The sequence below is a fragment of the Varanus komodoensis genome, unplaced genomic scaffold (assembly GCF_004798865.1).
Source record: "Varanus komodoensis strain SLA01 unplaced genomic scaffold, ASM479886v1 scaffold1, whole genome shotgun sequence".
NCBI classification, from domain to species: domain Eukaryota; kingdom Metazoa; phylum Chordata; class Lepidosauria; order Squamata; family Varanidae; genus Varanus; species Varanus komodoensis.
Genome location: NW_025335268.1, coordinates 128,276,726 through 128,304,480, shown reverse-complemented (window position 1 = coordinate 128,304,480; position 27,755 = coordinate 128,276,726). Strand labels below are relative to the sequence as shown.

Below are 27,755 nucleotides of genomic sequence, written 5' to 3'. Positions count from 1 at the left end.
TGGGAATGGTCCTGTTTCGGTCTTGGGCTCTTCTGGCAAAACTGAAAGGTGGAATCAATAAACTTGCACTTCTGTGTTTGATTAACCACAGCTTGCCATGTTTTCTGAACCTGAAGAAACTGCAAAGATGGAATTAGTTTTACCTTCCTAAGAAAGGAATTCAACAAGTGGGCTCTTGCCACAGAGTTACCCTGAATTATGGCTTGTTTGAAACAAACCAGCTTCAAAACATAGGTTATAGAGATGGCTCACTGGTAACAACTTTACAATTCATGCTGATAACATATAATTCACAAGGTTCCTAACCCTAACAATCTAATTTAAATTTAAAAATCTGGAATGCTAAAAAAAGGTGTTATACCAAAATTGGTGTTTCCCTCTTAAAAGCTCTTCCCCACATGCCATGTAAATTGCTTTGCTAGTAAAACAGAGGCTGTCATGGTGATCTGTCTTGTACACACTTCCATCGGACTGGAGAGTAAGGAACATAACCAGAAGCTTCTGCAGTTTCATGGAGGGCATGAAGGCATTGCAGGCCAAGCCACCAAGATCAAATGAGTTAGATCAGCTTGAGCCTCAGGACCATCAACTTTGAGCCTCAGGACTATCAACTTGTCTTGTGAGTGGTCAAAAATGACTTGTTTAGAGGCTGAGGACAGAGACAGCACTACAGATGGTGAAGAGTGGACATATCTTGGAGTCGATGTGATGTGGGATCAATAATAAATTGTTCAGTATAATATTATATGAAGTAAGGGTTTAATTCTCACGTTTATACCCCCTTTCTTCCAAGGATCTCAAGGTAGCAAACATGATCATCCCCTCTATTTTATCCCCACAGCCCTGTGAGGTAGGCTAGGCTGAGATCTAGGGACTGCCTCAGAGGGATCCACAGAGCTGCATGGCTGAATGGGCCTTTGAACTGAGTCTGGCATGCTAATTTACACCAGGCTGCTGCAGACGCATTGCACAAGTGCACCGGTGGCAGCTTCCTAAAACCCTGCATTTCTTCCCACCATCTCTCCAATTTGATCATGAAATATCCCAGGCCTGCAGGTGCCTGCTGGGAAGCCCCATGGCAGTCAATAGGATGTACAGGTAAAGCACAGGACTTCAGATTGTAGGAGAAGGTATTAGGGGACAAAGGGATTTCCTTATGAAAACTCCATCCTTCATCTTTAGTGACTTGATTTATATTTAGGGGATTTAAATCAGCAACTAACTGAAGAAATAAGCAATTTATTGTTTGAGAAGTAGGACCAATTTAAATACCAGGTTTAACAAACTTAGTACTTCATGTATTTCATGAACAATAATGCATATGACTTGGATAATCAAATGAATAAAATATGCTGATATACAACTACATAGGGCATATAAAAGTGTTTATGTTGTATATTTATGTTTGACCTGATACTTTTATGTTCTTACTAATTTCTGAAAATGCGACATGGTACTCTGTTTCTTTCATCAATATCTGTGCATAATATATTTCAAAAGCAAGTGCTGGTAGTTACAGGGCAAAAGAGTTCATTTTTATGAGATGAAAATGAAATAGCTTTGGCTGTTTATAGGTAGTCAGTGTTCATAATTTAAAAATGAGCAAACTGCAAAGCTTGAGTAATTAATGAGGATGAAAGCAGGAGTTGGAAGATCACTTGGGCAGGCACAATGGATAGTCTTTCCAGTGATGTTCAGGAAGATACTGTCATGAGCCTGTTTTTCCTCCTCCAACTCCTCCTTCCAAGCAAAAGGCTTCTAACTAAAGACTTCATTATGTTAAAACTGATCAGCTAGGCTGACTTTTTGATACAAAAGAGGAGTATTGGCTTCTCTAATCACAAAAGACATCATCGAAGTTGGAATGCTATTAGGGAAATGTGGCTTAAAGATAAGGAATATCCAAACTGAAAGCCCTCCTCCATTCTCAACCCAAAGAATCTGACTGCACCTCCAGGGTGGTTCATGGTGCCCATGAGCCAATCTGATGATCTGATGAAGATCTGATGCTATTCAGTTGGTCTGTTCTTTTGATCTAACACAGTATAATTGAGCTAATAATATTAAATCTGCTTCCATCCAATTCTGCCTGTGCCGCAGAGTTTCCCCAGTGAACTAGAAGTGGTCTGGCTCTCACTGGCTACTTGGCTTATTTCTGGGTCTGTTGGCTTTGACATTTCATCAAGAATTCTAATCCTGCCTCTTTTTCCTGATCTGATTCAGAGTTTGAGGCAACGACCCCAAAAGGCTGCATTTTAAGAGAAGTAAGCCTAGTCCCTACAGATATCTACTGCAGCCTCTTGTAGCCTGGGGCTGGATCACAGTACCTTTGATGATTTGCCAGTCTCTTCTGCCAGGTATCAAGCCCATAATAACAATGGATGGTATGGTATACGCCATATATATATAATGCTTTATTTCAAAATACATGTTTTAACCATAGTTCTTCATTCACATAAACAACTCCCTTTAAACCAAAAGGATCAGAAGCAATATAAAACTATGTTTTATTTTAATGGCCTGATTCATACAGTGCTAAACCATAGTTTAGTGTTATGTTCACAAGCCTTGGTTCCAATGCATTCTCTTCTGCAGTGGAACCATAAGGAGGACACTGGAAGCATCTGCTTCCATTCTCAGCTAAACACATGCTTATTGAAACATGCCAGGGCCATTGACCATGGTTGGTATGAACCTACTTCAGTTAACCCTAACCATACTTTTTCATAGTTAGGACATGACAAAACACACTTTGATGAAACAGATGCTGCCAAGCACACCTTCATGCCTGCACCAGAGGAAGAAAGGTGCGGGGGGATGGGGGTGGTGGTCCAGGAACCTGATGCTCATTCACATAATGGTTTATCATTATACCTAACTAAACACAGCCAATAGCTGGATCTAAGCCTGCCCACAAACTCTGATTTGATTAGGGCCAGGACATCAGATTCTGAAATCTCATGGTCTGAAACAGGTTTGTAACTACAGTTTGTGCTAATTGCAGTTTGCTGTTACATCTGAATGCACAGACCATTAGCAAACCATGGCTAGGTTCATTCCTCTACCTCAGGAGACAGGAGTACATTTATGAATGTATGGAGCTGAGTTCTGCTGTAATGGAAACAAATATAGAGAAACCATGTTGTATACCTTGGAAGCACAAGCTGTGGCTTGAGTGCTTAACTGAGATCCCATCTGACTTGTATCAGTACACATATTCAGATAACCACAAGAGATACAAAGGGGCATTTTAATTGTGCATGTAGCTGCTTTTGCTGACTCCAGTAGTAGTTTTCTGCTTCATTTGACCTGAAAAACTAGGGCTACTAGCTTTGGATCAAGCCAAAATAGCAAAGCAGTAGGGGAAATATGTGGGGGAAGCAAGCATGCACGGATTCAAGATGATCTCACAAACTTGCTTTCTGTGAAATAGCAGCTGAATCTTTCAAGGAGGTATCCAGACATTTGTGCTTAGATTTGTCAACAGAATGGCTCAAATATTGAATGTCTCAAGGTACATCAGTTGAATTACCTCATTGCTGTAGTGTCCTTGGAGCCAGTACCCAGCAATGGGACTGTGACATACCTGGAAATTGTTGAAATTCAAAAGTCACATTTCTTTTTCCAAGTTATTTTTATGACTCCCAGGAATTAGTCATCAAGAGATGGTTGATTTAACAGCATTCCAGATTGTCTGAGGACATTCCCAGAACGAGGGAAGTTCAAGGTTTTTGAAATGGCAGCTCTGAATGTGGCATAACAAGCAGTGTTTTTAACACAGCAAAAGAAAGAAAATCAAGAATGGCTAATAGCAGCAACAGCAACAAAAGCAGAATGCAAATGCGCAAAGCCAGCAGTGACTGGCAGAGGGACACCTACTGCCTCCAGAGATGTGAGAGGCGCAAGGAGGAGCCAGAACAGTCAGTAGCCAAGTATTTCCAAACTAAAGCAATCTGCCATTCAGTAAATACAGGCTTTGCTGTTTTCAACTAGAAGGTGGTGCAGTTTATTGAGCTGATTTGGTTAATTAAGGATTTGTACATCTTGTCTCTCCAGTTCTTCCTCTGACAGATATTACATTCTTGTTGAGATAAGACAGAGGTAAACATCTCATGGAAAACATAAGGAAATACCAGCTTTCCATGGGCCCCTTTAAAAACAAAAACAAAGCACCCATCCAAAACCAGCATTCATTTAACTTTGTGTGTGTGTGAGTGTGTGTGTGTGTGGGGGGGCAGGTTCTCACAACATGACAAGAAACAATGGTTTCTTGTGCAGGATTGTCTGTTGTGTTGTCTGAACCCTCTCATGGTCTGTCAGCATGTGCACTTGGTGTTGAGGAACAGAAAAAATCTGTTCTATGGTTTCTGCACTTCACCATGATTTCTCTGGTTGTCTAAACCTGGCATCATGGTTTCCACAGTTCTGGTATGCAACCACCACAGAATCACTTGGAAATGTGGCAACTCCTGGAGTTGTTCCAGCCACCCATTATGATATTGCATTTCTGGCACAGGCCCTGAGGGGCTCTGTGTGAGGAGGGTGGAAACCAATCTAACATGGAAGCTACTTGATCATCTGTTAGGTACATCCAGCCCCCCATACCAAATATGCACACCGTGGATGCCATGTAGTGTTGCTTGTCATGACATGTGAACCCAGTCAGTGTTTGTTTTCTCACAACCTGGTCTGTGTCGCTTATAAGCTATTTTATTTTGGTCTAGGGGTGCCTCTCCACAAAGCTTTTATTGCACTAATGTCTTGCCACTTTTACAGAATTTTACATGGGGATAAGGTTTTACACCAGCTATTTTCTCCATGTTGAGTGCTCTTGGCACAGCCAACTAGAAAACATTGTGTAGCAACTCCATCCTTTCATGTTTCCCAGAATGAAAAAAGGTGGAGAAAGGGGTGTACAAGCAGAAGGTGATGGCATGCAGACATCCTCCGTAAGAATAATCTGTGAATGAGGCAAGATAATGGTGAGATAGACGCATTACTGAAAGCACCCTTTCTCTTCCGTGTATGGTCCTCTTATGTTTTCCCATTACTTCCTTCTGTGTTTGTTTTTTAAATTTTTCTTCCCACAGAAAATTTGTTAAGGAGGTCATAACTGCATGAAGTCTTTTGACTGACACTAGTAGGAGCCCTGCCCTACGTACCATGTGAAAAAAGAACTTGATTGGTAATCAGAGATCCCTTGTATTGGGTTGTCCCACTCCAGGTGGCTTAAGCTAAGTCACCAAAACTCATCCTAGATGGACAGGTTTACACCACTTCCTAAAGATGTTGGGCTCAAGATTAGGCAGATCCCTGGAGTAAGAGAGTTCCATGACTTTCTTCTGAGTGGTCATAGAGAATGTTTTTTGCATTCAGAACATTCTACAGATATATTCTTGTTAAGAGGGTATTGCTGATGTCATGATGAGAGGTGAGCACTTTATGATGGAGTTTATATGTCAAATTGGCACCTTTACTTGTACCTATAAGAGAACTGCTATTAATATAATCTTAGTAGCATAAATCTAGAAGCCTTTTTATTGAGAGTCATAGGACAGGTTCAGGCAGTCAGGTTTTCCCAGCTAACAGTGATATTTGCAGATATCAGATACCAGATACTGGAATTCATGGAAGCAGAATGTCTGAGTGGACAGTGGTCCCTGTTGCTATGCTCATTAAGCTAGCCTGGTAGATCTTTGTAATGGGTTGCATGAATCACCATTGAATAATCTTGTGAAACTGATTGCAACTTGTAGGGATCTTTCTTTTCCACATCTTTGCATGGCTCAACATATACTGATGCAACAAATCTGAAACCTTCCTGGGTTTCTTTCTGTGACTCAGGAGCTCCAGAGGTGAATGACAGTTGTCCATGCTGTTCAGAAAACAGTGAAAATTAATGGGCACTTCACTGATGAGATACAAATATCTTGGAACTACATATCCATTCTCCTCGAGCATTTGTGTTCACAGAATAGCTGCAATGCAGCACTGGTCATATATTATTTAGGACAGGATTCTCCAACCTGGTTTTTGACTACAGCTCCCATCAGCCACAGGCAGAATAGTGGTCAGGAGATATGGATGTTGTAGTCCAGAACATCCAGAGGACAATATGTGACTAGTGTTCCACTGCAGCGGTGGAAGGCTATTTTAGGAGTAAGCCAAAAATGTGTCTTTTGCCTGGGGAATGTTTCCATAAGCCACTCAACCTGTATTTCTGCTATGGCTATGCTATGGTTATTTTAATGGATTAAATAAAGTGATTTCTAGGGGCAGGCTTGATTCCTATTGCTTTAAGCCAGTGGATGAACTTGCTGCTGGCATCGGAGCCACAACTTCTCACCCCTTTACTCCAACTTTTGGAAGCCCTAATTGCTTTCCCAGCCTGATGTAAATCCTTCTGCGCTGCAACCTCAGGGTGTAGTCATCCCAGATTGGGGGAACAGGTGAATGAAGCCTTTCCAAAGACAACAGAGGGAGATTCTGCCAAAACACATTAAGCCTGTGCACCGTGCCAAAGGCCAGACAGGGTGAGCCAAGCTCTGCTCACGGTGAGAGATCAAGACTGTCATGCAACGGGAGCATTCTGTTTTGCTGAATTCGTTTCTCTTCGAGGAAGTACATGGGGATCTCTGTAATGCTGGCATGAGGAAATGGCTGCAGCTTTGCCTTGGTCAATATCCTTAACCATATCCTGAGTCTGAGTGTACATTCCAGGCTGGAAGTACCTTTGTGTACTTAACCCAGATCTAGCCTCCTCCTTTCAACAGTCACCAACTGGGTGTGGTTGTTAAAATGCCACCAGAGTAGCTGCAGCTAGGTTGGGATTCAGTTGATTCTTGCAGCCAGGTAACTGCCTACAAGGTCCATGTGCCAAGCTTACTGGGGGGTGGCTGTAACTTTGCAGACGGCCAAGAAACTATAGCAACATGCCACAGTCTAAGCAAACATTTCCACCACCCACCTTTTCTGTTTGGTTGTAAGTCAGAGTATCCATCCTGATCACTTGGCTGGATGTAAGGAATACAATCCTCTCCCCAAGTGCTGGGGAGTAGCTCCCATCCAAGTCTGAGGAGAAGTGCTTAGGATTCCTCTCCAGCAATTTGTGATGTGTTTATAATTGTCCAAAGAAACAGATTGCTTTTGCCAGAGGCTAGAACTGATCTTGTGCAGAGGGCTTTTGAAACAAACCATGCAGTTAAGGTGCCCACCCCTTGCTTTAAAAGTAGTGGCCATTGTGTGTCACTTGCAAAAAAAAAGGATCTGCTCACCATGAAATATTGGCGGTTCCATCTAGTTTTGCAAGGAACTTTTTGAAAAATGTAAAGTCTTAATTTAGATCTTTCTCAGACTATATCAGTAAACAATGTTGTCTTAAAAGACTGGAATGCATCACTCCACATTATTTTGTGTTAGAAATACTGAGCGACAGCAGAGCAGCCAAATGCCACTGATCCAAATCCAAAGGGAAGGCTGCTACTGTGACCTGCTTTTGTGATGAAGAATTTGCAATAAAATAGGTCATGGTGGTGAGACCTGTGTCCACTTGGCTTTTCATAACAATATAGCAAGAAATGCGAGTGGCAATGCAGCCCTAGATTCTCTGTTGGGCTTTTTGCAGAATGCTCTTCCTCCCTCTTGCCATCGCTTAAAGACTTGCCAGTGTCTTCTCAGGTGCGCTCATGCCATTTCTAGATTTAGAAGTCCTGTTTTAGTTCCTAATGGTTCTACAGGAGGGGAATGGTGGTCAGAGGCAAAAGGGAACACAGTTCCTGCTTTACCTTTCATAATTGCAAATTACCTTTCATAATTGCAGGTGTCACTTGTAGGGCCAGCCACACTGTCTGACATTGACTCTTCTGTGCAACTATTAAAGGTACAGTTCAAGTGTTGTAAACTGCCCAGAGAGCTTTGGGTTTTGGGTAGTAGAGATGGCAATGGCAATACAGGGGCCCTGTCCTCATTTGCATAAGACCACCCCTAACATCTCATGCTCCTGGATCCATGCTTACACATTCAACTGGAAGAAGACATGGTATGATGTGTGTTCCTTTTGCCAACAACACTTCCACTTGTGCATGGACTGCACTTCTTCACATAGTCTATGATTCCATGTGTGTGTGTGTGTGTCACAGAGTCAGAGAATCATGGTTCAGGCCCTGTGTGTGGCTTGCAGAGTACAGATGCACAGAACAAGCACAACCCAGTTCCTGAAAAACATTCTGTATGATTTTTTTCTGGGATGCTTCTATACAATCTGTGCACATCAACTGGACACTGGACAAAACTTCTCCCAAGATTTCTGACAAGAAAAAGGAGCAGAATGTTTCCAGACTTTTTATTTTTATCCTGCAAATGACTTTCCAGGTCGTCTAGTTTGATTTCCCTGTCACCATGAAAGGACTGTTCCCCTCCAGCAAGGAAGCTTTCTCAAAAGAGCTCGGATGAATCGGTGTGCCTTTTACAATGGCCAGATTGTGGGTAAACTCCATCTGATTCTGAATACAAAGTGCAAGCCCAGGGAGGAGGCACGCTTGCTTTTTGGCTGCGAATAAATGTCAAATAATTTTAGCAATACTTTGAAAGCATTTAAAATGACACAGTGTGGTATATCTGTGCCAGCTGGCTCAAAATTTCTCAAATTGAATATCCCATTGTATACAAGCATCCTGAGTAAGGGGAACTTGAAGGATATCAGCAGCAAACTGTGATTATCCTATGCCACTCAGGACTGCTAGATTGCATCCTCTGCCGACAGGGAAAGCTGTGATTTTTATGCAGGATCATACAAAGGGCTGATGTGAGCTACTGTGCTTCTGGTTGTGCACCAGACTTGGACCAGAGGGATCTGGGTTCAAATCTATGTTCATAGATGAAGCTCATTGAGTAAGTGTTGATCTTTCTTAGGCTAACCTCCTCTAGTGCTATTGCGAAGATAACTTCAAGGGCAGGTGAGTGGAGAATCATAGAAACATAATGAGTCAGGAGGAACTGACTGAATCATGCTCTCTGAATGTAGCCTGCATGAGCAAACCATGGTTTCTTAACTCTGAACAAGCCACAGTTTGTGATGCAAGAACTAATCATAGTTTTGTAGTTCATTTCATGGCTTTGGGGTTACCAAGAGTGCCAGGGTGTGTGTATGGGGGGAAAATCTATGCTAGGGTTTTGTTTTGCATTTTTACCAGCATTATAATGCTGAACTCACTGGCACATGACATGATGTCAACCCCAAACTGATCTATGGTTCACTTTGTTCTTGCTATTATATTCTTCAGACCAGTTATAGCACCACTTTTTAATATTGCTATTTTCTATTTGTGAGCAGTATATATTTCAGTGTGTGCTAAACTGTTCTGCGGGGGGAAAGAAGCAGCTTCCCAGGATGTAGCCTGTGGGGAAGTGTCCTGTTGGGCTGCCCCTTTGCTTTAACAGGTGTGGAGCTGCATCTGTGAACAACACAAACCTGTCAGTAACACATAGCTACTCAGAAGGAAATCACATTGCCCTCAATGATGCTTATTCTGCAAAAAGTCAGTACAGGGGGGAGCGAGGGTTGCTTTCAATTTCAGGGTTTGCTGTGAATTATTATTTTTCCTTAAATCTCTGCTTCTTCATGCCAGCAAACCTCTGCTTGGATGAACAGATCTATTATTTAAAGAAAAAAATAAAGGACTGTTCCTTGCATACATCACCTGTCCAGCTCTTACTGCTTATCCCACAATTGTGTTTCTGTGCAATGTGAGATCACATTTTCAACACAGAACCAGCACTGTATTCATTGGCATGTGCCCCAACAGTGTAACTGGGTTTTGTGTAGACAGTGGCAGCAATTTCTGATAAATGCAAAGGGCTCTAATGTACATCCCCACCTACCCAGTTCAACACAACACAACACAACACAACACAAGACATTCAGTACACATAAGGACTGAATGTGAGTTGTAATTGAACCGTTGCTTGTTGTTGAAATGTGGGTTGCCTGCACCTAGCTGAAATATTCAACCATGGTGAACCACCCACAGTCAATGACCATCAACAAATCATGGGTTCTCTTTATGGTTTGTTCGTGATTAACATGCCATTTTAGCGCAGCTGGGTGGCATTAAATGATTACCCGTGTTTCAACAACAGCAATAGGTTCAGTGATACTCAAACATTGATGGTGAGTTATGATGTCTGAACCCAGCCTCTGAACCCTCATGAAAGACAAGTACTTCACCCTGGGACATCTCTGCATTTATCATGCTCTGTACACATACCAGAGACTGGACCTTCTACTGGATACAACTTGACATTGATTTGCCTTAGTGGTACCAATGTCTGCTACCAACACATCTTGCCTGATACCAACACATCTGCCACTATACTAGAGGATGTGAATTTGCAGCACTGTAAAAGGAATGGGCTCCCTTTATTGGATAACTGCGGGCACTTTTCTGATACTAAAGAAGCAGCACAATTGTATAGTTCTGGGAATGCAAAGGTAATGCTTGCAGTCTGTGTTAAGGTGATGCAAAAGCATTCGGCTGAGTGTGTGAAAAGGATAGTAGTTTCTCTTCTACAATTGTCATAAGGAATCAGCATCTGTTCCTGGGACTTGCACAAGCTGGATGCCAGTCATGTCACTGCCTAGGTACCTGAAAGGCCTAGCCTAGCCTAGCCTTCCCACCCTGGTTCTATCCAAATATTTTGGGCTTCATCACCAGCCAACATGGCCAAAGATCAAGAAAGGTGAAAGTAGTAGTCCACAGAATCTCAGGCTGTGGGAAGCTGACTTAGCCACACGAAGTAACCAGTACTAGATGAATATATTTCAGATTTTACCAGCAGAGCAATCATGTTCAGGGTGTGCAGTAGGGATGGGGACAGAGGGCCCTTCTGTTGGAGGAGAGGCACACCACAGGAAGGTTGAACTCTGTCCACGCTGGCAGCACAGTTCCATCTGCAGAAAGCTACAAAGGGCATTCCCCAACAAGTATGAGACCCAAATGGGCACGGGTGGGGTGGAACCGGTGTTGAATCCAAACTGGCTCCAATCTCCTAAAAAGGGCCCAGATCGATCCTTTCGGCTACACCAGTGTGGAGCAGAAATAGCGAATTTCTCCCCACTGCATTCAGAGGACTGAAATACCTGCAAAACAATTTGCTAGCTTTTCTCTCTGGCTGGGGTGAGCGGGGAGGTTTGGGAATGGAGTAGCTTGGTTGTGCCATTCCTCCAGACTGCATTTAGGATTGCACTCTAACCTGGGGAAGGAGGAAAAGAGCAGTAGCTGGCACATTTCGCATTTAGCACAGTAACATTCTTAATGACAGCACGCCCTGCTCAGCATGTTGTTTTTATATCAACAGCACATGAACTTCCAGCTATTGTTTCTTCCTAAATCTTACATGATGAGTAACTTAATCCCCCAGTGTTATGAAGGACTTCCAGATTTCAAAGTCCTTCACTTTCACATTTTTAAATAGAAGTGCTTTGTACTACTTTTGTTGAAATCTTGGTATTTATGTAATATAGTGTTCATATCATGAAAATTTTGAGAGGGAAAAAGATGTCAGTTGCAGATGATTCTTGGATTAACAACTGCCCTTTTATAGATCTCAAATGATTGTATGCCTCTGTGTCTCTTATTAACATCTCTTATAAAATAAGAGGTGATGTTCATGGCTTTTATATCCACATGTATGTACATAATATGGAGATTTCCATTTGTTTTAGAACGTGCTATTTACCCATTAAAGGGGTTATTTACCCAGAAAAGATGCAGTTTAGGTAGGAAAAAACATACAACTCACAGCATGGGTAGATGGGGCATCCTGGGAAGTGTAGGCCTTTTTTCATCTGCACATACATAGAATTATGCCTGCAAACAATTTATAATTTGGGATTATTTGGGTAACAGAACCAGCTTGTTTGTCAATATTCAATAAATTAAGCCAATTACTGTTGATCAAATAAGTAACTAAGGCTGCGTTCTGATGTACACTTACTTGGAAATAAGCCAGATTGAATTCTGTGGGACTTCAGAGCAAACCCACACAGAACTGCACTGCAAGGCTGCAGTCTTAGACCAGCTTTCTTCCTCCTGGTACCTTGCAATGTTTTTGTCTACAACTCCCAGCATTCCTTACCACTGGCCATGCTGGCTGGGACTGATGGGTTGTATAGTGACCAGTGGAACTGAAGGCTGTTGTATAGGCACCAGGGAATTCAGTGGGACTTAGTTGTGAACAGACAGTTGCAAATATTGCAATGCAATTGAAATAATCAGCCTTATATCATTCATAGTTTAAAGCTTCATTAAGGATATTTTGTGTATTCTCTGGCTTTGCAGTGGTATACAGAGATTTATTATTTAAATAAATCATCCGACACAATTAATAATCAGACGCACCTAATTTTCCTCCTGTTTTTCCTTAAATTGCTTTTAAGAGCAATATGGTTGTTGTCCATGGATCTTCTATCTTTACATCCTCCGGAATAGCACCTCTCACTTAACAGTATTAAAAAATAGCTCAAAGATTGTAAAGCAACTTGAATGTCAAACGGATATTCCTGTGCGTTTAAGCCACTTTCATTAAGGCTTTGTGCTTATGGGAATGGAGTGTTGGTTTTCTTTCTGACAGGTCCCCGTCTCGCCCTTTCCTATTGCAGTGCGTAGGGAGACTTTCTAGTTTTCTGTGGTACAGCTAGAGGGCTGCCTGCTATTACTAAGAAGGCACGGAGGGGTGGTGCACAAGACTCAAAGGGTGTGTGTGTGTGTGTTTATATGTGACTGGCCCAACCTGCAGTTTCAGATTTCAGACCTAGCTTATCACTCTTCCAGTTCCTTCCAGCCTTTGGATGTTACTCTGCCTTTTCACTGACGGCTCTGCCAGAAGGACGAAGAAAGGAGCTATTACTGCTTCACTTTTTCCTTCATTTCTTTCTCATTTCTTCAGCAAGAGATCCCACCCCTAGCCATCTGCTTTCTACCTCCACGAGGAGTCTGCCCTACAGGAGGGATTCTTCTTTTTTAAATTGGTTTCTTCTGGCATTTCATACTGAGGGATGCTGCTGGCTCTTACTTGAAGGTAAATCCAAGTGTTTCTTCTGGACAACTGTGCTTGCTAGCTGTCCTCCTGAGCTTTACAAAAGACACGATATTTGTCAGGCTGCTCAGGACTGAGGTACAGGACAGGCAGTATTTGCATGCCTGTGTTTAGTGTTTTCCATGCTAGTCTAGTGTTTTTAAATGTGTTCAGTGGAAGAGTTAAAGAAGGATGGGGAACAGCAGGTGTGTTAAACTGCTGTGATGACATGTGGACGGAGAGTGCAAGCTAAGGTTTGAACATTATTTCATTTCTACACAAACCAAATTAGTCCTCAACCTTTAATGTTGTATGGACTTCTGTTTAAGGAAATATAACTGGAGATGTTTGGAAGTGAGATTCATGCTTAGACTAGGAGTCCAAATGTAAATATGGATATCGCTACACTTTTTGCAGTTTCTTATACTTTTAAAATGATTTGCTAACTTGATGCAAATTACAGAATATTGGATTTTGCACCATCCAATACTTAAGTCTGTGTGTATGTTGCTTCACATGCACATCACATTTATGTGTCCAGTTATAAATGAATTTTTTGTTTTTGTTTTTTGGAAGTGGTAGGGAGAATCGAACAGGGTTAAGATATCAAAAAAGCAGCATGAAATGCATAGTTTAATAAGCAAATAAGCTATTGATTACTGTAAATATGCATTTGTCTAGGTCAGGGGTGGGGAATATGTGGTCTTCTAGGTATCAAGGATGATGGGAGTTGTGGTCAAATAATTGAGGGGCACCCTTTGCTAGTGAAAGGCAGAGGTGAGTTTCAGCAGAAGCTTGCTGAATGATTAAACACTTCAGCATCTACCCTGTTTCAAATACTTTTGATATGATAGGCTTGGTTCAATTAAATTGATAGCTAACCTTGCTAGGAAGAGTTCCAGGCATTTTGAAGTATTGTACTCTCCATCTATAGATTGATTCAGACATCAGTCTGATGTGTGTTCAGATTACTATGTTTATCAACTTCTACCAAATAAATTAGTTTACCTGACTCAGTTCCTGTTTGGCTGGCACAGCACCATCTTGATCAGGAAGTAGATTTCAGCATGTGTTTCTGTACCGAATATGCAACTTCACAACATTGTAGTGTTGAGAGGCAAGCTATTGGTTGACCATAAATACATACAAGATTTGCACCCCTGTGTAAAAATATCCTTTATGGGTTTAGGGAAATGCATGTTAGTCAATGGATGATGCCCCATAACATTTAACATCTTCAGCATTTTGCCCAAAAGCCACCTGTTTTCTATCTGAGATGTTGGCAGTACTCTCTGTATGGGCCTGTATGGACAGCTGGTTAGAGTCTGTTAAAGTTTTGGTCTGCTAATCTATGGAGAGGTGATGCTGGACAATTCTGCCTTGGGGCAAAAAACTTGGAACTTGCACTTCCAGTGCAATCCTATGCATGTTTACCTGGAAGTAAGTTTCATTACCCACAAGTAATTACTGTCTTGTAGTTCTTTTGGAGTCTATAAAATAATAATTATTATAATTATGGTAATAATAATAAATTATATATTATTGGCATAATCCAGCCAGAAGAACACATTTTGACCTGCCATTGACCCTGATGGAAGGGTTTTAGGTTACAATCCTTTTCATATTTGTCTAAGAGTAGGTCCCATTGAAAATGATGGCGCTTACTCCTGATTGGATGGAACAGGATTCCATTGTTAAGCACTTCCTTAACTATATGATTACAAGGCAATTAACTTTGGCTGAATGTGTCCCATGTGTGTTGTTTTATTGCTGCCTTTCTGTTTTTATTTTGTTTGTAGTTGTTAGGAGTTTTAATTGTGATTATTAATTGTGATTATTAGATTACTTGGTGAAAGGTGACCACTAAATATAATAAACAAATATATGAGACAAAGATTATTTAATAGTGCTGTCCACCACAGGATGAGGACTAGAGAATCCCTCTAAGCATGGTGTTATTTTTACTATTCCTACCTTGTGAACAAAGCCAGCGACTAAATTCTAAAAGGCAGAGATCTTTCTTTGAAAAGCTTTTTAGTTTTGTGTGTATATTTAAGTAGGAAGAGGGAATGTTACCTATGATTTTTCTTTCCTTTTTCTTTAGTCTTTAAAAATGAATATTAAATAATGTCTCAAAATATGTATTTCCCTGTGAAGCATATGATAAATATGTCAGCATTCATACACAAATATTCAAATGCAACCAAGCCAAAATGTATAATTGAAATACTCACTGGCTTGCATCTGTGGATTATTGTGGCAGAATACATACACCCAATTTTGATGGTGCAGCACCTATTCTCTTAAAGGTGCTTCCTGTGTGTAGTTGTGAATTTTGTTATTCGGTACCTTTTGTGCCACATGACCCTATGGATGTCATAGCACGGTAGTACTGAGATCAGTTTGACAACTGTGTTTATCTATACCATGTTTAGAAAGGTTAGTAGTTTGGAAACAACATGTCTTGAGGCAATTTAGAACATATGTTGCATCTGAATGCTACAAAAAACATGTCTAACTGAGCTGCAAAAATGTATTGGAAGCTGAGATTTTAAAATCTTGGTGGGTCAAGCTTTGCATGGATGTAGTGTCTTTCTTGTTTGTTAACACGCCATGGGCAACTTGTTCTTTTAACAAGTGGACTTATTTTCCTCTATCAAATAGCGGAGGAGATTTAGGATACTGGAGGCCAAGTCAGTGGATGCTATTGCTAAAATAAATTCTTAGCACCCAGATACCACAATGATATTTTCCGTTCTTTGCTTAAATTGGTGAAACCCCAAAATAGTCATTTTGAGTATCAAACTTTGTGCTTTGCACCATTAAGCTTTTACAGCAATACCTCTCTGTTTTACTCAAGAAAAGAGAATTGTACATTTGACATGCACACATTGTAAATGGGACCATGCCTGTATTTCAGAGATTAGAACCGGAGCATCATCCAGAGATGTAAATATTCCTAAGGAACATGATATGCTTGGATTCATCCATATAGTGCAGGCTGACTGTCCTATGCCCTCCTTAACTGTGTGGTTATTGTATCTTGTATTTGCTGTTTTGATTAAATGCCTCATACTATTGTATAATGAAACCTCTGCCTGAACTGGGAGCTGCTGAAAGCCATTTGCAAGTCTAGATTGTGGAAACACTGAAGAAGCATTGGACTGGAATGGACCAACATCTTGATTGTTCACACTTGGCATCCACAAGTCACCTATGTCTAGAGTTATGCTAATCTCTGTGTTGACAATTGGTTGCCCAATGTGTAACATGTTCAGTAAGGTGGCGCCATCTTTAAAAAGGCTCATGCAGCAAAAAGTCCCCCAGCAACCCCAAGCTCCTTAGTGGTACCACCTCTCCGGGGTACCTCCTTCTTTCTTCCGAGTTAGAGATAAATTCACATGAAGGAGTCTCAGGGTAGCCAAAGGTTTTAGTCTGCTTTTGCTGTTTAAAAGTGATGGTGTAGTAAGCACCCCAGGACTACTCATTCTTTCCAGTTCTAAATAAAAGTTAAAATAATTACAACTTACATTGAAAGAAAAACCAGCAATGTATAGTCCCTCAGCAGCAGGGACCAATGAATGCAGTCAGGCAGGATAGGAAATTTTGGCATATGTTTCCCCTCTGCATTTGCAGCATGTCTTCTGAAAAGCTAAGAAAAGTGAGTGCAAATGTATTTTTATCTCAAAGTTTTAATCATTTAAAAATCAACTTTTTTAGTTACTTGTTTAATTTTAATTTTTATTGCAGAAACACCGGTTGTCTTGGTGTTTGACAAAATTAGTTAAATGGTGCCTATTCTACAGGTTAATCTGTTTTGACTTTGATTCGCATTAATCTATCCAAAAAGAAAAAAGGAAAAAAAACACACCCAACCCCCTCTCTCTTCTTATAGGTCTGCTTCAGTGATAATAACTTTTGGATTTAATTGAGCTTTCAATTAAACTTAATTTCCTTTCTGGATCCTCCTGTCCCTGATAAGGCTACTGATTTTGCAAGCTAGGTTGAAGCTGACCAATGAAAATTGACTTTCAGCAGAGAGAGTTAATGTCTTGACCTGCACTCTTGACTCTTAATTTGTGAGTATGGGTATTGACACAGTGTCAGCCTTACTGATCTGAAGGTTGGGTAGAATTTCCTTTCAATTTGCTTCAAGCAGTGATGCTCTTGGCCAGGATCTTTCCACTTAGACTTTAGGGACTAGCTTTCCTCTGATCTCCCCTTTCTGGCTGCTATCAAATGGATGTAATATCTTATTTTGTAGGGTCTGCCTAATTTTGTAATCTGCTTCCTTGCCCCTAGCTGTCATTGCTCAGCATCTGCTTACTGATTTTTGGAACACAGTTAGTCAAGGTAATTTATTACTGGACTAAGAGGATCAAAAATGTCCCATGGATTCTACTTGACTATCTCTCTGTGTGTCTTCTTTCTTGTTTCTGTAGAAATGACTCAGTTAATAGAAGTAGAATCAGTACCAAATTTGGACTTTCATGCTGTTTGCGTTATGGCTGACTTCTCGCACAAACTGACAATACGCCCCAGAATCCTCATTTTAAATTAATGTGCACACTCAGTTCATGCAAGAGAAACCCAGTCCTGATGCTACTGTAAGTACAGAAACAAAAACAAAAGCTTCAGCTAGCCTTGGGTCTCTGGATTCAGTGAGATGCTGCCTAGATATTTTTGTTCTTGAAGCAGAATCACTAGTGGTGTCCTGGTCTGTAAGATGGTTAAAGTATAATATAGTAAGGGTGCAATTCCATGCATGCTAAATAAAAATCCCTACAATTCCCAGCAAGACTGGCTGGGGAATGCTAAGAATTGTAGGACTTTTGCATAGGATGGCATCCTAAACAACTGAACATGAGATGTCCTTTAATGGTACTCCTAAAAGTTCTACCTGCCACTCCACCTGATATAAAGATTTAGTATAGACCTCTAACATCACCCTCTGCTTAAAGGACTCTCCAGCTCATGTCCATTTTAAAGATAAAGAACCATGAGAAGAAAATGCAGCTTTAAGGTTGACCATTCTTGGTTAGCACCTGGACTGCAGACTGCCAGGCACATAGGCCACTTTACCATGGTCTCCCCCACTAAGAAGAAATGAATTCTCTGCTGCAAGATGCAATGATGGCTTTGAAAAGGGGATTAGACAAAGCCATGAAGAACAAGAATGCTCTCCCAGTATCGCCTCCAGGCTTGGATGCAGCCTTCTGGAGAACACAGTCAGGAAGGTGCTATAGCACTGATGCCCGCCTTGTGGCTTCCCCACACTGTGCACTGTGGAAGCAGAATTCTGGGCTGGAGAGGCCTTTGGTTTGGTTCAGCAGGGTGCTTCTTAAGTTCACAGGTATTGTGTTTCTGTTTAAGTACTAGTAATGGTTTCTAAACTTGCACCTACATATATCAGTTAGAATTCGCTGCAAATTCATGTCCCCTCTCCTTTTCAGCAATGCATTTCCTCTTTTGGGGTGACTTCTAGGTGGCCATTCTAGTCCACCCTTGTTCCAGTTTCAAGGACCAGCTACTAGCTGTACTTTGCATCAGGAGGAATCAAGTCCCAGGTTAAATTTGTTCCTGCAGGGAACACACTTTGTCCCTGGAGCAGAAATGATCTGTGCAGTCTGGCGCCTATAGAGGAGAGCAATAAAACTGCCTTTAGGGAGGTGGCAAGCATGGTGATCCAGTGCAAACAGTGCCTCAGCCCTTTATCTCAAGTTGCCATCAAGATAAGCTAGTCGAGTAACCTTGCCTTGCTCAGTTGTGCTGGGTTTCCAGAGGCCTTCGCCTTGGCAGCAAGGTGTGTGGCTGGTTCATTTTTGAATCATCAAACCAACAGGGTTTTTAAATGCCAACTAACAAGTTATTTTGAAGAGGCACAACAATGCTCCACTGCCCTTCCTTCTCCTTTTTTGCAGCTTGGCTCTTGCAGGTTTGTTTGCCAACACTGCCCTGAGGTCCTTGCATGGCACAGGTGGCTGCTTGCTTTGCTTTCTCTCTATTTATGGCACCAGCTATTTGACTTGGCTTCTGTCCATCTTTCATGTAGCTTCCGATGATGATAATCAGGTAAGGAATGCAGTTCCAGGTTGGAAGTTGAGGTTGACTTTCCCTCCCCCTTTGTTGCTGGCACATCTGACCATGAGGGTTCTTTTAAAGGGGCTGTGCTCCAGAGATGTCAGAAGGGCCCCTAATTAAAGCTGATGATCATTGTTATTATTCAGTCTTGCAATGACCAGAATCTTCAAAGCAGGTATGAAAATAACTGCCAGAGACTCTTGGAAATGCCTGTTTGGTTTGGCTACAAGTAAATGTCACTTGCCACTCACTTCCTTTTGTTTATCACAATGGCATTTTGAAACTCAGTTGGTCAAAGGGTGCAACTGCCAGCTAACCCATGAAAGCCACCCTTGATCCCCTCTCCTGCCTTTAGGCTTGTTGCTCCTTCAGGTATTAGCATGAAGTCAATTTTCCCATTTTCAGTCATCATCCCTTTCCTGGGTCACTCATGATAAATACTACTACTGCTCATACGTATGTTGCCTCTATGTTTATTTATTTATTTATTTAAAACATTTCTATGCTTCCCCCATCGCAACAAAGCCTTGGGGCGGCTCACAAAAAATACATAAATACACACATAAACAATGATAATATAAGAATTTTTAAAAAATCGTTTAAAAACCCCTGGTGCATTCTCGGCTAAAATTTTTTAAAATCCTAATTAATTCAATAATTTAACAATTAAAATAAGTTTTAAATAAAAAGGTCTTAGCCTGGCGCTGAAAAACAAATAACGACGGTGCCAGGCGGACCTCTCTGGGGACCGCATTCCATAGGTGGGGCGCCACCGCAGAGAATGCCCTCCTCTGGGTACTCACCCTCCTAATATCATTCACAGAGGGTTCCCGGAGAAGGGCATTCGTTGCTGATCTCAAGGGGCAGGATGGCATATATGGGCGCAAGCATTCCTTTAGATATCCAGGTCCCAAGCCGTTGAGGGCTTTATAGGTCATAACCAACACCTTGAATTGGGCCCGGACTTCAATCGGGAGCCAGTGGAGGTGACGGAGAACTGGGTTTATATGAGAACAACGCCCAGTCCCCATCAGCAACCTGGCAGCTCTATTCTGCACCAATTGAAGTATCTGGACCGTCTTCAAGGGTAGCCCCACGTAGAGCGCGTTACAGAAATCTAATCGGGGAGTTACCAGCGCGTGTGTCACTGTCGCCAGGCAGTCGTTCTCCAGGAAGGGACGCAGCTGATGTATCAGCCGAAGCTGAAGGAAGCCGCTCCTCGCCACTGCCGTCACCTGATCTTCTAGAGACAGCTCAGGGTGGAGGAGCACTCCTAAGCTGCAAACCCTGTCCCTCAGAGGCAGTGCAACCCCATTTAGGACAAGGCCCAAGTCCCCCATCCCGAGGCCCGAGCCACCCACCAACAGGACCTCCGTCTTGTCTGGATTGAGCTTCAGTTTCTTGGCCCTCATCCAGCCCATTACCTCAGCCAGGCACCGGTTCAGCACTGCCTCACCTGGATTGGTGGAAAACGAGAGGTAGAGCTGGATATCATCAGCGTTGTTTCTTATCTGCAAGCAGTTCAGGGTAGTGTCCATTGTTTTTTCCTCCACTGGTGCCCAATTTTATCTTCTCAGTGACCTTGTGAGGGTTCTTGCTGAACATTCCGTTCTTGAAATCTGAGGTTTTGCAACCCTATTCCAGATCATGTATCCTCCCCTAGGGCTTGTGGGCACATTGCAATTCCCCCTCTGTTTAAGCTTGGATGTCATATCAGGGGTTAAGTGATTATCATTATGAGCAATCCCCAGCCAACACATAAGAGCCCTGCTGGATTAGACCAAAGGTCCATCTGGCCCAGCATCCTGCTCACACAGTGGCCTACCAGTTGCCCAGCTGATCCTACAAGCAAAATCTGAAGCCAACAGCCCCTTCCTGCAAGTTTCCAAGCAACCGCTGTACATGAGCAGTCTGCCTCTGATATCAGAGGCAGCATATAGCCATGAGGACTAGTGGCCATCAATAGGCTTCTCCACAAATTTATCCAAACCTTTTCCAAAGTCATCCAAGTTGGTGGCCATCACTGCATCTCATGGAAGCGGATTCCATAGCTTAACCACGCAACACGTGAAGAAGCAGTTCCTTTTATCTGTCCCGACTCTCCCACCAATCAGCTTCATGGGATGACCCCATTAGTATTATGGGGGAGGGATAAAAATGTCTGCCTGTTCACTTTCTCCACTCTGTGCATAATCCTACACACCTCTATCATACCTCTCCCTTTGTCTAAGCTAATCAGTTTCAGCTGTTGTAACACCACAGGGGTGCTGTTCTAGCCTTTTGATTATTTTAGTTGCACCTTTCTGGTCCCTTTTCCAGCATAACAGTATCTTTTATTAGATGCAGTGACCAGGACTGTACATTGTCTAACCACAGATGCACTATACATTTTGCATATTGGCAGTGTGATATTGGCCAATATTTTCATTTTAAATTGCTTTCCTAATTATGCCTAGAATAGAGTTGGACTTTTTCACAGCAGCCACATACTGGGTCAACATTTTCATCAAGCTGTTAGCCAAATCTTGGTCAGTCACTGCTAGCTCAGATCCCATCTACTTACAGTAGAAGTTGGGATATTTTTGCCCCAGTGTAATTACACTTACCCTGAGAGGTTGAAACACACAATTAACCAGGAAGTGTTATAGGTATAATATATTTCTTTATGCAGTATGAGGTCATTAACTATTGGAGTGTTAACTGGAAATCTCTGGCAACTCAGTAAGGAGGAAGAGCTGAGCTAATGTTGTGTTGTGGTTACAAAAATAAGCTGGAAATACCCCAGTTCTAACTTGACTTCAGCCAGGAATTCACTAAGTGGCTGTAGGCCAGTTAGCCTGATCTTTATTAGTAATTTCTGGATAAAAATAGTGATACCTCACAGAATTGATATAAATATTACAGAGATGATATATACTTATCTCTTGGGAGACTTAAGAAAAGTCTTATGCAAATAAATAAATAGCAGTAACAGGAGGAAAAGGTATGTCTCCTTGGTAGAATATAAAAAGGGCAAGTGAGACTATCAGGAAATGGTGCAGTATTGAGTGCTGCTGTTTTGAGGACCGTTTAGTCATCCATGGCCTTTTTCAGGCTGCTCCAGTCTATCCCTCTTGCCCTGGATTTTAGTCCTTCGCACACACACACCCATACTAACTAGACACTCTGCATTCTGTAGCCAATAAGCTTACCCAGTTCTTTAAGGGCTGTTTGAGGTTTGCCACTCTTTGCAATTTTACATCTACTGATTTCACCAGTGTTTCCCAAACTGGTGCTTTCCAAATGTGTTGACCCGCAACTCCCATCATTCTCAGACAGCAGGGCCAATCAAAAAGCTCCTCTTTACACTGTGCACAAGTACTGTGCTTTGGGCACCATGCATGTAATACAGATCACTTCTGCACTTCCTATGGAGTAACTTATCGGGGATGATTTTATGCCATCTTTTAGGCCTGTTGTTTATTTTTATTTATTTGAAAGATTTGTATGCCAACTGTTACCGTCATTATGTCACTTTGTGCTTTAGTTTCGTTACTGCAGTATAGGTATCATGGAACAATCAGCACAATCAGCTCACAATGAGTCCCAGTATCATAAAATACCCTGTTGTCAGTAGCCAGGCTTCCTCCTTCATGCATTCAAAAGCCACAGACCTTTTCCTTTGCAAAACAGTCTCTATTGACCAAAGAACGACTCTGTGAGCATGCACAGAGTGGTATGTTGAACCCAATCCGATATTCATCTCCAGGAACTCTTCTTATGTGCATGCCTGGGCCCCATCCCTTTGGGACAGGTCTTCTGAAAGCAGGCGTGCCTCCTCTCCGCACTCCAGTCCTCTCATTGGCACCCTCCTCTGCTGGTGACACAGCATGGGGACAACAGGCAGGCCCACCTGGTCTGTGTCCCCTGCTCTGTGTCTCCTCCCACCTTGGTTATTCCTGAGACTGCCTGCCCCGTGGGGAGTCTGGTCTTGAGATAGGCATCTCTGCTTCTCTCATTTCAGTGTCTTGGTTTGGCCCACATTCCCAGGGTCTCCTCAGTTCTGCTTCACATTCTGATCCTGAATTTTCTGAAGTCCAGCCAGCAGTCCTTGAAAATGAGCACCCAAAGGAGCCACCTTTCTCACTCGTAACACCTATATTCATTCAGCACATATTCCCCCATCTCAAAATAGTTGCCTGAATTAGCCATTAGTGGCCACACAATTGTATGGGATTCATAGCCTTGGGGAACATGGGGCAGTGACGGACTTCTGGTGATGACTGATGATCCCATGTGTGGTAGCATTTAAAGCCCCATAAGAGCATGGTTTGGCTGAATGGCAAAAATATGAAAACTTCTACAGTCATCTGCTTACAAGGCAGTAGACACTGAGATCAAATGAAACACGCACAGGATTATGTCAGAAGCCCTGCTACCTTCCCCCCCCCCCCCCTCCACCACCTTGCTGGATAGATTCTTGGTGGCCTTGGCCCTGCCATTGGACCAAATGCCTAGTTGGAAACAGCAATAAAACTAAGCTGGCAAACAGTCCTTGTAATCTTGGGATGACTTCTCCATCCTTGCCAGGGTGTGGAGAAAATTGCTGAGCTGCTTCCAAATGACAGGTTTGAGCCCTAACACTTCAAAAGCTGCTGGGGGCATAAAAGGGTGTTTAATGACCAGCTCAAATAATGTGTGGCTCATTATCTCTGGATCATCCCAGGCTTGTGAAACAGTGATGATGGTTCTTCATGATTATTGCACTTGTTTTTCTGAAGCTTGCAGAAATTAAAGGGAACTGGCTCAGTTGGGTGAAGATTTGGGATGGAGACACTGTGGCTGCAGTTTGTCAGTGAGCTCCATCTTCATCTTTCCTGCATCTGTGTCGGCATCTGTCATGTCACTGCAGAGATGGAGCTCCGTTTATGCTGCTGAAATGGTGCAAACTCTGTTTATGCAAACTAGAGGCCTGGAAAAAGACATCACCCTATGTTTGGTTTATGATTGAAATTTACATGCTCATTAATGTTAATACACACATTTACAAAAGGATCTGAACTTGTCTCTATATTAACTTGGCATTCAGAGTAGCATCCCTCACGTTTATTTCCATTCATTTGCCTTTTCCATAAATGATTCAGACCATCTCAGTGTTAAACAAATCAAGCTATGCAGTTTCTTAAATGTTACATTCACCAGAAAATTAAGAGTTGAAAACAGTTAAAAAGTTCTTTACATTGCTTTGCACTACAGTAAGTACTTGAACACTTCTGTCGTGTGTGCATAATGTCCTAGTTGGAAGATGCTTAGGCGAGTACACTGGGGAAATGACTGGATGGAATGTTGACCAGGAATTAGTGCTAGTTGAGACTGCATTATGCCTGAAGGGTCTAGCCCCAAGCTCACATAAGGGAGGACTACCAGCCTGTCCCAATCCAAGAACAAGCATTTCTGCTCATGTTTAGGCTTCCTAAAGAAAACACAAAATCCTCTTTGCCTAAGTGGAGGTTGGCATTGGTTGATGCATGAAAGAAGCAGTGGGGAGTGCTACTTCTGGAACAGAATCAGCAGTGGACTCCACTTACAAGATGGCCCACTTGGATAGTGCCCAAAAGAAATTTAAGACCTGGACTGAGATAATCACCCATAGGCTGGGTGGCTATACTTCAGATAAGAGCCTGATAAGAGCCAGATAAGAAATAAATGTGAAATCAGTCATCTTCCCCACATGAACATAAATGTATTGAACTTTTTGTGAGTTCAAAGTGTGCATGCATCGACTAGACAATGTCTCTCTTTCTATATTCCCACAACAGTCCTTGGCAGGGCAAAGCAGCAGGGCTCCAGTAGGACAAGGCATCCATCGGGCACATCCACAGGATAACAGGGTAGCCTTGAATAAATAAAGAGGCCATTCACAGCTGTTTTGGCCATGGTATCTACCCGTGAAGTAGTCTTGCGATGCAGTCCGAAGTTCAAAGGAGAAGCCACAGAAGTCTTATAGCCACATCTTCGTGACTCTATGAGTAAAAGTCAAAAGTGCACTGGGACATAGAATCAGAGAATTATGCGAACAGCACATTGTTTGTTTGAAGTGACCTACTATTAGCAGCTAGGAAGTTCTGTGCAATCATGGGATGGAGGTGTTCAGCATATGTGGAATTTGTAAGGCATGTTGTTACCTGTGAGATGGGTAGGAAAACAGCTGTCAAGTCAAGTCATCTGGGCTGTCTTACCAGAAATTATCTAAGCAGTACAAAAATAGAGATGGAGCTACTTCTCATCAAGCTGATAGGCCATAATCTAAAGCCAGCTGGAGCAAACTGTAGTTGCATGAAACAAGAATGAGGTATCTTGAAAATATAGGTTTGTTTATTCCTCCCATGATTGTAAAAAAAAAAAAAAAAAAGGAAGGAAGGAAGGAAGGAAGGAAGGAAGGAAGGAAGGAAGGAAGGGAAAAAAACTAATCTGATATTGGGTTCAATAACCTCCTACACACACACACATATGATAATATTAGATAACAGTGCCAATTTAATGGTTTAGATCTTGCTTGCTTGCTAGTTGCGAAGTCATGTCCAACCCTTTGTGAGTCCATGGACAACACTTCTCCAGGCCTTCCTGTCCTTCACCATCCCCCGGAGTCCACTTAAGCTCACGCCAACTGCTTCAGTGACTCCATCCAGCCACCTCATCCTCTACCATCCCTTCTTCTTTTGCCGTCAATTGTTCCCAGCATTAGGCTCTTCTCCAGGGAGTCCTTCCTTCTCATTAGGTGGCCAAAGTATTTGAGTTTCATCTTCAGTATCTGACCTTCTAAAGAGCAATCAGGGTTGATCTCCTCTAAGACTGACTCTTTTGATCTCCTTGCGGTCCAAGGGACTCGCAGGAGTCTCTGCCAGAACCACAATTCAAAGGCCTCAATTCTTTGGCACTCAGCTTTCCTTATGGTCCAACTTTCACAGCCATACATTGCAACTGGGAAAACCTGATGGCCTTCAGAGGCATTTGAATCACATCTCCAAGAATTCCCATCCAGCAGGGACACTGACTGGGAATACTGGGTGCTGCAGTCCAAATGTGCCTGGAAGACACAAGGTTGGGGAAGACAGGTTTCGATCTATCTGTTGTCTGTGAACTGAGTTAAGGGCTCTCATCCATAGTATGGCAGCATCTGTAGCTGCTGTGATCCTCCAATTTTGGTTCAAAACTTTAAAATGCAAAGAGTGTATGCAAAATGCAAAAGAGTATATGTAAAAGAACAGAACTGATCCCTTTATTTGAGGGAATTCCTGGAGTATTAAACACCATGGGTTATGGGGGAATTTTATATATTAATATTGTTAATAACCTCAACATTGGGAGAATTAAAATAAGCAGTTTATGAATCTCTCATTTGAATGCAACTGTCTTCAGAAGCTGGAACTTTTTTTTTACTAAACATGCATAGGATTGCACGCTAACTAATGAAATATTTACTTTTATCATTTAAAAATATTTCATCTTGACCTTTCTAGCCAAAATCCTTCACGACATAAAGACTAGATAAAATGATAATTGAAAACTACAGTTAAAATATTAAATATCATGAGATGAAGATGTTGCTCCTAACTTTGGACAAAGACCAACTAGAATCGCTGCTCTCCTCTGCACCTGACTCCTTGTAGCTCTGTGAGCACGCATGTCATAGTCCTTCCCAGTAAGGGGCTAGCAAGCATCCTCTCTGCAGACTTGAAAAGCCAAGCAAAACTGCCTGGAACTTCTATCCTGGGCATCTGACTAGCCTCTTTCTCGGACTTATCCTTGCTTCTTCAGAACATAGCAAGCTGTGCAGAGAGACAAGATTCAGTAGCTGGCATAAAATGGCTACAATACTTTATTATAATAATCCCAGCTGCACTGCAATAAATGATGCTACAGTCCTGCATTTCCGGCTTCGGTTTTCAGAGAAACCACTCCATCTTCCTCTTGGAGCGTGCACAGGTTTAAGCTTTGCCAAGGACAAAATTAAGTAAAAGCAAGGACACTGAAAATGTCCAGCAGCTGGTTAGAGTCAGAATGCTCTGCAGAAGGCTGAGATCAGCAGTTTAACTAGGTCTGTTGCAAAACTATCCTCCATTCCATTTTTTGAGATGCCCCATCTTTCTAAGTGGAAGTGGAACAGCCAATCTATGCATGGGGATGTGTGCATACACATTGATCACTTCATGCTCAGGGGCATTTAAAGAGCTAGCAAGATGCTAAATAAAGAGCTGACAAAGAGCAGTAAAAATCTTCCAGTTGCCATATGAAGCATTTCTCCTGGGAAATTTAAAATCTGCAGTATTAACTCTGCTTAACTCTCCAGGGTTGCTGCTTTCCATTCTGTCTGACACAGGAGAGAGTAAAAAAGAAAGCCTTAGTTCTGGCTCTCTCTTGTACTTTTCTATGGAATCTCTGCTAGTAGTACCTTTACACTTTACATTCTGCGTTGTCCTTGTCCTTACTATGCTCCTGTTATACTGGGAAGCAGCTTTAATGCCTGTTACAGAGAGGCTGAAGAGCAATGCACACGGCACCCTTGCAGCACCGAATCTCCCTGGTACAGCATTTATGATGCAGCAAGCTGAGAGTCACAT

General features: G+C 42.1%; 1 protein-coding gene across 3 annotated transcripts in view; it reads left to right on the top strand.

Annotated features, from left to right (window-relative positions):
• The window catches only part of PLEKHA6 (pleckstrin homology domain containing A6), a 203,664-nt gene that overhangs the window by 47,286 nt on the left and 128,623 nt on the right, over window positions 1-27,755 (top strand). Inside the window, exon 1 of one of the 3 annotated variants that reach the window (XM_044445546.1) lies at window positions 12,808-13,077. The exons of the other annotated variants lie outside the window; for them this stretch is intronic. The gene's annotated coding sequence lies outside the window, so the exon portion shown is untranslated. Of the gene's footprint in view, window positions 1-12,807; window positions 13,078-27,755 lie in introns of those variants that run through there. 3 annotated transcript variants of the gene reach the window in all.